This window comes from Rhinopithecus roxellana, chromosome 15, assembly GCF_007565055.1.
Source record: "Rhinopithecus roxellana isolate Shanxi Qingling chromosome 15, ASM756505v1, whole genome shotgun sequence".
Taxonomy (NCBI): domain Eukaryota; kingdom Metazoa; phylum Chordata; class Mammalia; order Primates; family Cercopithecidae; genus Rhinopithecus; species Rhinopithecus roxellana.
Window position 1 is genome coordinate 84,733,105 of NC_044563.1, and position 10,068 is coordinate 84,743,172.

General features: G+C 40.2%; 1 pseudogene; it reads right to left on the minus strand.

The window, feature by feature from the left end:
* Nucleotides 1-8,868: 8,868 nt before the first annotated feature.
* Nucleotides 8,869-9,837, minus strand: LOC104663401 (annotated as a pseudogene).
* Nucleotides 9,838-10,068: the final 231 nt, after the last annotated feature.

The following is a 10,068-nucleotide window of genomic DNA, read 5'->3' on the forward strand; positions in this document are numbered from 1 at the left end:
GAGCGCATCTCCCCCTGCAAAGGAGTGCAGCCCATCACCAGCAACGGATCGAAGCTGGTCAGAGAATGACTTTGATGAGATGAGAGAAGAAGGCTTCAGTCCATCAAACTTCTCAGAGCTAAAGGAGGAATTACGTACCCAGTACAAAGAAACTAAAAATCTTGAAAAAAGAGTGGAAGAATTGACAGCTAGACTAATTAATTCAGAGAAGGTCATAAATGAAATGACAGAGATGAAAACCATGACACGAGAAATACGTGACAAATGCACAAGCTTCAGTAACTGACTCAATCAACTGGAAGAAAGAGTATCAGCGATTGAGGATCACATGAATGAAATGAAGCGAGAAGAGAAACCAAAAGAAAAAAGAAGAAAAAGAAATGAACAAAGCCTGCAAGAAGTATGGGATTATGTAAAAAGACCAAATCTACGTCTGATTGGGGTGCCTGAAAGTGAGGGGGAAAATGGAACCAAGTTGGAAAACACTCTTCAGGATATCATCCAGGAGAACTTCCCCAACCTAGTAGGGCAGGCCAACATTCAAATTCAGGAAATACAGAGAACACCACAAAGATACTCCTCGAGAAGAGCAACTCCAAGACACATAATTGCCAGATTCACCAAAGTTGAAATGAAGGAAAAAATCTTAAGGGCAGCCAGAGAGAAAGGTCGGGTTACCCACAAAGGGAAGCCCATCAGACTAACAGCAGACCTCTCGGCAGAAACTCTACAAGCCAGAAGAGAGTGGGGGCCAATATTCAACATTCTTAAAGAAAAGAATTTTCAACCCAGAATTTCATATCCAGCCAAACTAAGTTTCATAAGTGAAGGAGAAATAAAATCCTTTACAGATAAGCAAATGCTTAGAGATTTTGTCACCACCAGGCCTGCCTTACAAGAGACCCTGAAGGAAGCCCTAAACATGGAAAGGAACAACTGGTACCAGCTGTTGCAAAAACATGCCAAAATGTAAAGACCATCGAGGCTAGGAAGAAACTGCATCAACTAACAAGCAAAATAACCAGTTAATATCATAATGGCAGGATCCAGTACACACATAACAATATTAACCTTAAATGTTAATGGACTAAATGCTCCAATTAAAAGACACAGACTGGCAAACTGGATAAAGAGTCAAGACCCATCAGTCTGCTGTATTCAGGAGACCCATCTCACATGCAGAGACATACATAGGCTCAAAATAAAGAGATGGAGGAAGATCTACCAAGCAAATGGAGAACAAAAAAAAGCAGGGGTTGCAATCCTAGTCTCTGATAAAACAGACTTTAAACCATCAAAGATCAAAAGAGACAAAGTAGGCCATTACATAATGGTAAAGGGATCAATTCAACAGGAAGAGCTAACTCTCCTAAATATATATGCACCCAATACAGGGGCACCCAGATTCATAAAGCAAGTCCTTAGAGACTTACAAAGAGACTTAGACTCCCATACAATAATAATGGGAGACTTCAACACTCCACTGTCAACATTAGACAGATCAGTGAAACAGAAAGTTAACAAGGATATCCAGGAATTGAACTCATCTCTGCAGCAAGCAGACCTAATAGACATCTATAGAACTCTCCAACCCAAGTCAACAGAATAGACATTCTTCTCAGCACCACATCACACTTATTCCAAAATTGACCACATAATTGGAAGTAAAGCACTCCTCAGCAAATGTACAAGAACAGAAATTATAACAAACTGTCTCTCAGACCACAGTGCAATCAAACTAGAACTCAGGACTAAGAAACTCAATCAAAACCACTCAACTACATGGAAACTGTAAAACCTGCTCCTGAATGACTACTGGGTACATAACGAAATGAAGGCAGAAATAAAGATGTTCTTTGAAAGCAATGAGAACAAAGATACAACATACCAGAATCTCTGGGACACATTTAAAGCAGTGTGTAGAGGGAAATTTATAGCACTAAATGCCCACAAGAGAAAGCTGGAAAGATCTAAAATGGATACTCTAACATCACAATTAAAAGAACTGGAGAAGCAAGAGCAAACACATTCAAAAGCTAGCAGAAGGCAAGAAATAACTAAGATCAGAGCAGAAATGAAGGAGATAGAGACACAAAAAACCCTCCAAAAAATCAATGAATCCAGGAGTTGGTTTTTTGAAAAGATCAACAAAATTGACAGACTGCTAGCAAGACTAATAAAGAAGAAAAGAGAGAAGAATCAAATAGACGCAATAAAAAATGATTAAGGGGATATCACCACCGACCCCACAGAAATACAAACTACCATCAGAGAATACTATAAACACCTCTATGCAAATCAACTAGAAAATCTAGAAGAAATGGATAATTTCCTGGACACTTACACTGTCCCAAGACTAAACCAGGAAGAAGTTGAATCCCTGAACAGACCAATAGCAGGCTCTGAAATTGAGACAATACTTAATAGCCTACCCACCAAAAAAAGTCCAGGACCAGATGGATTCACAGCTGAATTCTACCAGAGGTACAAGGAGGAGCTGGTACCATTCCTTCTGAAACTATTCCAATCAATAGAAAAAGAGGGAATCCTCCCTAACTCATTTTATGAGGCCAACATCATCCTGATACCAAAGCCTGACAGAGACACAATAAAAAAAGAGAATTTTAGACCAATATCCCTGATGAACATCAATGCAAAAATCCTCAATAAAATACTGGCTAACTGGATCCAGCAGCAATCAAAAAGCTTATCCACCATGATCAAGTGGGCTTCATCCCTGGGATGCAAGGCTGGTTCAGCATTTGCAAATCAATGAACGTAATCCAGCATATAAACAGAACCAAAGACAAAAACCACATGATTATCTCAACAGATGCAGAAAAGGCCTTTGACTAAATTCAACAGCCCTTCATGCTAAAAACTCTCAATAAATTCGGTATTGATAGAATGCATCTCAAAACAATAAGAGCTATTTATGACAAACCCACAGCCAATATCATACTGAATGGGCAAAACCTGGCACAAGATAGGGATAACCTCTCTCACCATTCCTATTCAACATAGTGTTGAAAGTTCTGGCTAGGCCAATCAGGCAAGAGAAAGAAATAAAGGTATTCAGTTAGGAAAAGAAGAAGTCAAATTGTCCCTGTTTGCAGATGACATGATTGTATATTTAGAAAACCCCATCGTCTCAGCCCAAAATCTCCTTAAGGTGATAAGCAACTTCAGCAAAGTCTCAGGATACAAAATCAATGTGCAAAAATCACAAGCATTCTTATACACCAGTAACAGACAAGCAGAGAGCCAAGTCAGGAATGAATCACAATTGCTTCAAAGAGAATAAAATACCTAGGAATCCAACTTACAAGGGATGTAAAGGACCTCTTCAAGGAGAACTACAAACCACTGCTCAGTGAAATCAAAGAGGACACAAACAAATGGAAGAACATACCATGCTCATGGATAGGAAGAATCAATATCGTGAAAATCGCCATACTGCCCAAGGTCATTTATAGATTCAATGCCATCCCCATCAAGCTACCATTGAGTTTCTTCACAGAATTGAAAAAAACGGCTTTAAAGTTCATATGGAACCAAAAAAGAGCCCGCATTGCCAAGACAATCCTAAGTCAAAAGGACAAAGCTGGAGGCGTCACGCTACCTGACTTCAAACTATACTACAAGGCTACAGTAACCAAAACAGCATGGTACTGGTACCAAAACAGAGATATAGACCAATGGAACAGAACAGAGTCCTCAGAAATAATAACACGCATCTACAGCCATCTGATCTTTGACAAACCTGAGAGAAACAAGAAATGGGGAAAGGATTCCCTATTTAATAAATGGTGGTGGGAAAAGTGGCTAGCCATAAGTAGAAAGCTGAAACTGGATCCTTTCCTTACTCCTTATACGAAGATTAATTCAAGATGGATTAGAGACTTAAATGTTAGACCTAATACCATAAAAACCCTAGAAGAAAATCTAGGTAGTACCATTCAGGACATAGGCATGGGCAAGGACTTCATGTCTAAAACACCAAAAGCAATGGCAGCAAAAGCCAAAATTGACAAATGGGATCTAATTAAACTAAAGAGCTTCTGCACAGCCAAAGAAACTACCATGAGAGTGAACAGGCAACCTACAGAATGGGAGAAGATTTTTGCAATCTACTCATCTGACAAAGGGCTAATATCCAGAATCTACAAAGAACTCAAACAAATTTACAAGAAAAAAACAAACAGCCCCATCCAAAAGTGGGCAAAGGATATGAACAGACATTTCTCAAAAGAAGACATTCATACAGCCAACAGACACATGAAAAAATGCTCATCGGAGAAATGCAAATCAAAACCACAATCTCATACCAGTTAGAATGGCAATCACTAAAAAGTCAGGAAACAACAGGTGCTGGAGAGGATGTGGAGAAATAGGAACACTTTTACACTGTTGGTGGGATTGTAAACTAGTTCAACCATTATGGAAAACAGTATGGCAATTCCTCAAGGATCTAGAACTAGATGTACCATATGACCATATGACCCAGCCATCCCACTACTGGGTATATACCCAAAGGATTATAAATTATTCTACTACAAAGACACATGCACACGTATGTTTATTGCAGCACTATTCACAATAGCAAAGACTTGGAATCAACCCAAATGTCCATCTGTGACAGACTGGATTAAGAAATGTGGCACATATACACCATGGAATACTATGCAGCCATAAAAAAGGATGAGTTTGCATCCTTTGTAGGGACATGGATGCAGCTGGAAACCATCATTCTTAGCAAACTATCACAAGAAGAGAAAACCAAACACCGCATGTTCTCACTCATAGGTGGGAACTGAACAATGAGATCACTTGGACTCGGGAAGGGGAACATCACACACTGGGGCCTATCATGGGGAGGGGGGAGGGGGGAGGGATTGCATTGGGGAGTTATACATGATATAAATGATGAATTGATGGGTGTTGACGAGTTGATGGGTGCAGCACACTAACGTGGCAAAAATATACATATGTAACAAACCTGCATGTTATGCACATGTACCCTAGAACTTAAAGTATAATAAAAAAATGAAAAAAAAGAAGAAATATCCACTGGATTTGGCAATTAGGAGGCCAATTGCTGATGTTAGGGAAGGTGATTTCCATGGAACAGGAGGACAAATCCAGAAGCCAGTGGCAATAGTTAGAAAAATTAATCTGAGGAATATGAGATAGAGAGTGCAGGGAAACATTTCCAAGACTGGAATGTGCAGGAAGAAAGGATGTCCTACAGAGAAGAAAACACAGATGAGAAAAGTCTAGTTTATTTAACGGTGACAGAGGATGACAGGAACTGTACAACTCTGATCAGAACGGAGCCTACCTCATGAGCCTGTTGAGCCAGGGTCCTTACAGCCTGATGCAGAGTCTCCTGGGATGAGTGTGGAATGGGCACATGTGAAATGATGCCTCATACTGCCCACTAGACTCTGGACCCTGCTACTCATAAGCAAGTGATGCCTTCAGTACCCAGCCTGTACAGCCTATCTTGAAGGAATTGAACAGCAAGAAAACACCCAGGGAATCACAAGAGTAGTGGCAATGACAGATAAGGCCCTTGATTTTCCTCAGGAATGGCCCCACTTTCCTCTTCCCTTCCCATGTGGGGAGATGCTGTAAATGAAATTGGACAGATTCTGTGAAATTTAATCATATCATTGTGGGGAGCAGGCTTTCAGATGTGTTTTGGGAAATTAAAGCATTCACTGAGCATCACAGATATCAATTACTGATATTCACCAATTAAACGTGAGGTAGGAGAGTTTTTGGAGCACAGAAAGGGAGAGATAACTACTTTGATGAGTATCTATGTGGAAAGTAATGTGCTGCATGTTAAATATAAATATGTGTAGCTTTACATAAATCTTTGCTAATACCCAAAGATAGTATCAACATCATCTTACAGATGGGAAAGCAGACTCAGAGTTTCAATGACTTTAATGACGGACACTTACTAGCCCCAGCTATATTCTAAGCAATCTCTGCTAAGATATTCACATATTTAATCCTTACAATAATTCTAAACCATAATCTTATTTCTTTTCTCTATTAATTACGTAAACAGGACTAAAGATGTCAAGCAACCCATAGAAGGCCATTCAAGTAACATAGATAGTGCTTCAGTTTGAAGTTAGGACATTTTTCTTTCTCCAAAGCTCATGCTCTTGAGACTGAAAAGATGGAAATAGAAGTTTCATTCAAGATTTGAAAGAAGGGAACCTATGTGTGTGGCAAATTGGGAAAGGTATTTGGCTTCTCCCAGTCCTGTGTGTGTGAAGGGTGGGAGAATTTTGCATCAGACTCAAGACCAGTTCCTGAGGCAGGAGTGCTCAGTGAGTCTAGCACAGTAGTCCCCGCTTATCTGCAGTTTTGCTTTTTATGGTTTCAGTTACATGTGCTCAGCCACAATCTGAAAATAAAGCACAAAATTCCAGAAATAAATATTCACATAAATTCTATCACAGTATATTGTTATGATTATACTATTTTATGTTATTTTTAATCTTACTGGGCCTAATTTACAAATTTCAGTTTATCATAAGTTTGCATGTAGAGGAAAGAAACAGTATACATAGGGTTCAGCACTATCCACTATTTCAGTCATCCACTGGAGGTCTCGAAATATTTACTCTGCAGATAAGAAGGGACGGCTATATTTCACAGAAATGTTGTGTAAGGCACTGTGGCCCAGGCAAAACTTAGCAGAGGCTACTGAAACTGAAAACCTGCCTAGGTGGGTGTAGCTTAAATTTTCAGGTAGGGTTTCTCTTTTGTTCCACTTAGGAAGAATCTACTGCCTCTCCCAAAAGATTGCAGTTACAGCCTTTCTATTTGTCTCTCTACCATTAATCTTGCTACCCTCCAATCTCATTTTTTAACTTTGATATAAAATGTAAATTGGACTATGTCATCCCCTGCTTCAAACCTTCAAAGGCCCCCACTGCCTTCAGGGTACACTCCCAAACAAGTGAGACTGTTACATAAAGCATAGCCGTCATCACAAAATTCTAGCCACACTGATCATACAGTTTTCCAACACACCAGACAGTTGAACCTCCATTCCTTTGTCCATGCTGTTTCCTCTACCTGGGATGCCTTTCTGGCTTGTTCACCTGGCAAATGGTTGCCTGCTACCCACCTTATAGGACAATGATTTAACATCACCTCTTCTATGATCATTCCCTCCTTTGTAATCTTGGGACTAGGCTGGTAATATTTGGGACTAAGCCTGGAATGTAACAGGTGCTAATTGTTGAATGTTAGTGAATGCAGTAAGAAGGATATGGACTCAACCTAGTTGTCCATCAGTGGATGATTGGATAAAGAAAATGTGATATATATGCACAATGGAATACTATTTAGCCATCAAAAATAAAATGTCTTTTGCAGCAATATGAATGGAACTGGAGGCCCTTAAGTAACTCAGAAACAGAAAAACAAATACCATATGTTCTCACTTATAAGTAAAAGCTAAATAATGTATACACATGGACCTGAAGAGTGGAATAATAGACATTAAAGACTCAGAAGGGTGGGAAGATATAATTGGGGTGAAGGATAAGAAGTTTCGGAATGGATACAATGCATATTATTCAGGTGATGGTTACACTAATAGCCCAGACTTCACCACTACCCCACATATCCATGTACTAAAACTGCACACAAACCCCTAAGATTTACACAAATTTTTGAAGATAAATTAGTAAATGAACATTTATTTTAATAGACAAATAAATTCATGCTTCTTATTAGGATGCCAGCCTGCAACTAGCAACAAAGTTAAAACTCTTTATTTTTTGAAGGAGTAAATGCTAAAGGGACCAAATAGCATAATAACTTTGGAAAGACAGAAAAATCATACAATGAAGCTGGAGGCAAGAGTGGGGGTTAGTGCTCAATGCCTTTGTAACATCTGTTCTGCTCCTAGATGCATCTTTGTAGGCCCCACGCCTGCTCTTCTAAGGTCCTGGCTTCATTTAACCAAAAAGTTCACCTTGCAATACAAATACTTACCAAGAATACTCACAATGATAATCTCCTGCTATGAACCACACATTAATTCTGGAAGAAAAATGAGGTTTAGTGACCCAAGATGTTATTGTAAGAAGCAGGACCAGAATTCAGAACTCTGGACTTCCACAGCAAGATTGAAAATGGACCCATCTGGGCACTAGATTTACCAGATCATAGAGCTGTAAGACACTTGAAGTACTGATAAGGAAATCTGAGTTCATGAGTGGCAAAGGGATGTGTCCAGTACTAGAAGCCATAGAACCGGAATTAAAAGAAATTAAAGAATGTGTAAGCAGAAACTCAGTTGTGTGTAAGAAAACTCAATTCCTCCTGAGGAAGAGAAAGAGCTGGAGTCCTTTAAAAATTAACTGTCTGTTTTTCTGTGGCTAGTGAGCCTTATCTCTCCTCCTTTCCCAGGCATTGTGAAGACCCTGTTTCTCTAGCTGTGCAGCTGCAAGGTAACTAGACAGATAAACTCAAGCTATAAAACATGTTTTTCCTTGGAAAGTAAGAAATGATGTAATGCATGTCTCAATTAATTGAATAACTTTGTTTCTTGCTTCTGTAATATGCCTCCCCCTGCACAGATCTCCCCCCACCCCACAAAATGCTTAAAAATCAACTCTGTTCAGGGCTCAGTCCTTTGGATGTTAATCCAACTGGGCCAGTGCACCTAAATAATATCCTCCTCAACCCATCGGTCTCTGATTCCTTCTCAATCCCACTACAGCCAAGTCCCATAGTTTGTAACACAGTGTTTCTCTTTCCCACTTATGAATTTATCAATGATCCCTCATAGTTTTTATACTCTCCTCATCTTCTACTCAGATTGATAGGTTAAGCCAAATCCTTTCCCAAGTGAAGAAGTCTCACAAAGAGATTTGACTCCAAATCTGTTTGGTGCTAGTCCCATAGATGACTAGGTTCAGTAAAGGAGGCTGTAGCAGACAGAGATTAACCAGAAAGACGTGCACATGCTTGGGGACCCAGTGGTGGCCAAAGCTGTGGTTGAGAAATGTGAAGGCAGGGATGTAGAAAACCAGGATGATGCCAATGTGGAAGCCACAGGTACTCAGAGCCCTGTGCTGGGCATCACAAGATGGAAGATGAAAGACAGCATGAAGGATAAGGCCATAGGAGATGCCAATGAGGATAGAATCCAGTTCCATGACCAGCAGAGCCACAGTCAGCCCATAGGACAATATTGACAGTGATATTGGCATAGGCCAGTCAGGCAATGCCCATGTGCTCACAGTAAGTGTGTGTCAAGACACAGTGACCACAGTAGGAGAATCACCTCAGCAAGAAGATAAAGGAGGAGACAATAGCCACACTACACAATATCCTAACAAGGCAAATCCTACCTATGACAGCATGGTTGAGAGTGGTTGTAAATCTGAATGGGTTACAGATAGCCACATATCGATCAATGACCATGGAAAGAAGGACTGAGGACTCCAGAGCATAGATAGAATGGACGCAAAACATCTGCGCCAGGCATCCACTAAAGGAAATCTCACCAGCATGGAGCCACAAAATGGCCAGCATCTTGTGCACAGTGGTAGAACTGAGAGCCAGGTCAGCAACTGAGAGAAGGCAAAGGAATGGGAACATGAGTGAATGAAGGGTATTGTTCCTGGAAATGACCAGGATGAGGGTAGCATTTCCAGCCAGTCCCGCCAGGCACATGGCACAAAAAAGGATAGAAATCCAGATAAAGGCAGCCTCCAGCCCTCGAATTCCCATCAAGATAAAAGTTTCATGTAGGCTACCACCACTGATATTGAAGGCTATCAGGATACCCATTTGATGTCAGCAGACGCTGCAGCAACTACTGCAAGATAAAAAATAAACAGCACAGTCCATTATTGTAGCACCTGTTCTCTCTCTAAGGCAAAAGATGCTTCACAGGTGCCTCCATTCAAATACCCATTAAAGAATTATTCTGCTCCCATCACCTTGCTTTGACCATGACTGTGTTTGAGAATCTAACATCTTTCCAAAACGTCTTCTAGATTTTTCTTTCCTGTTTCCCTC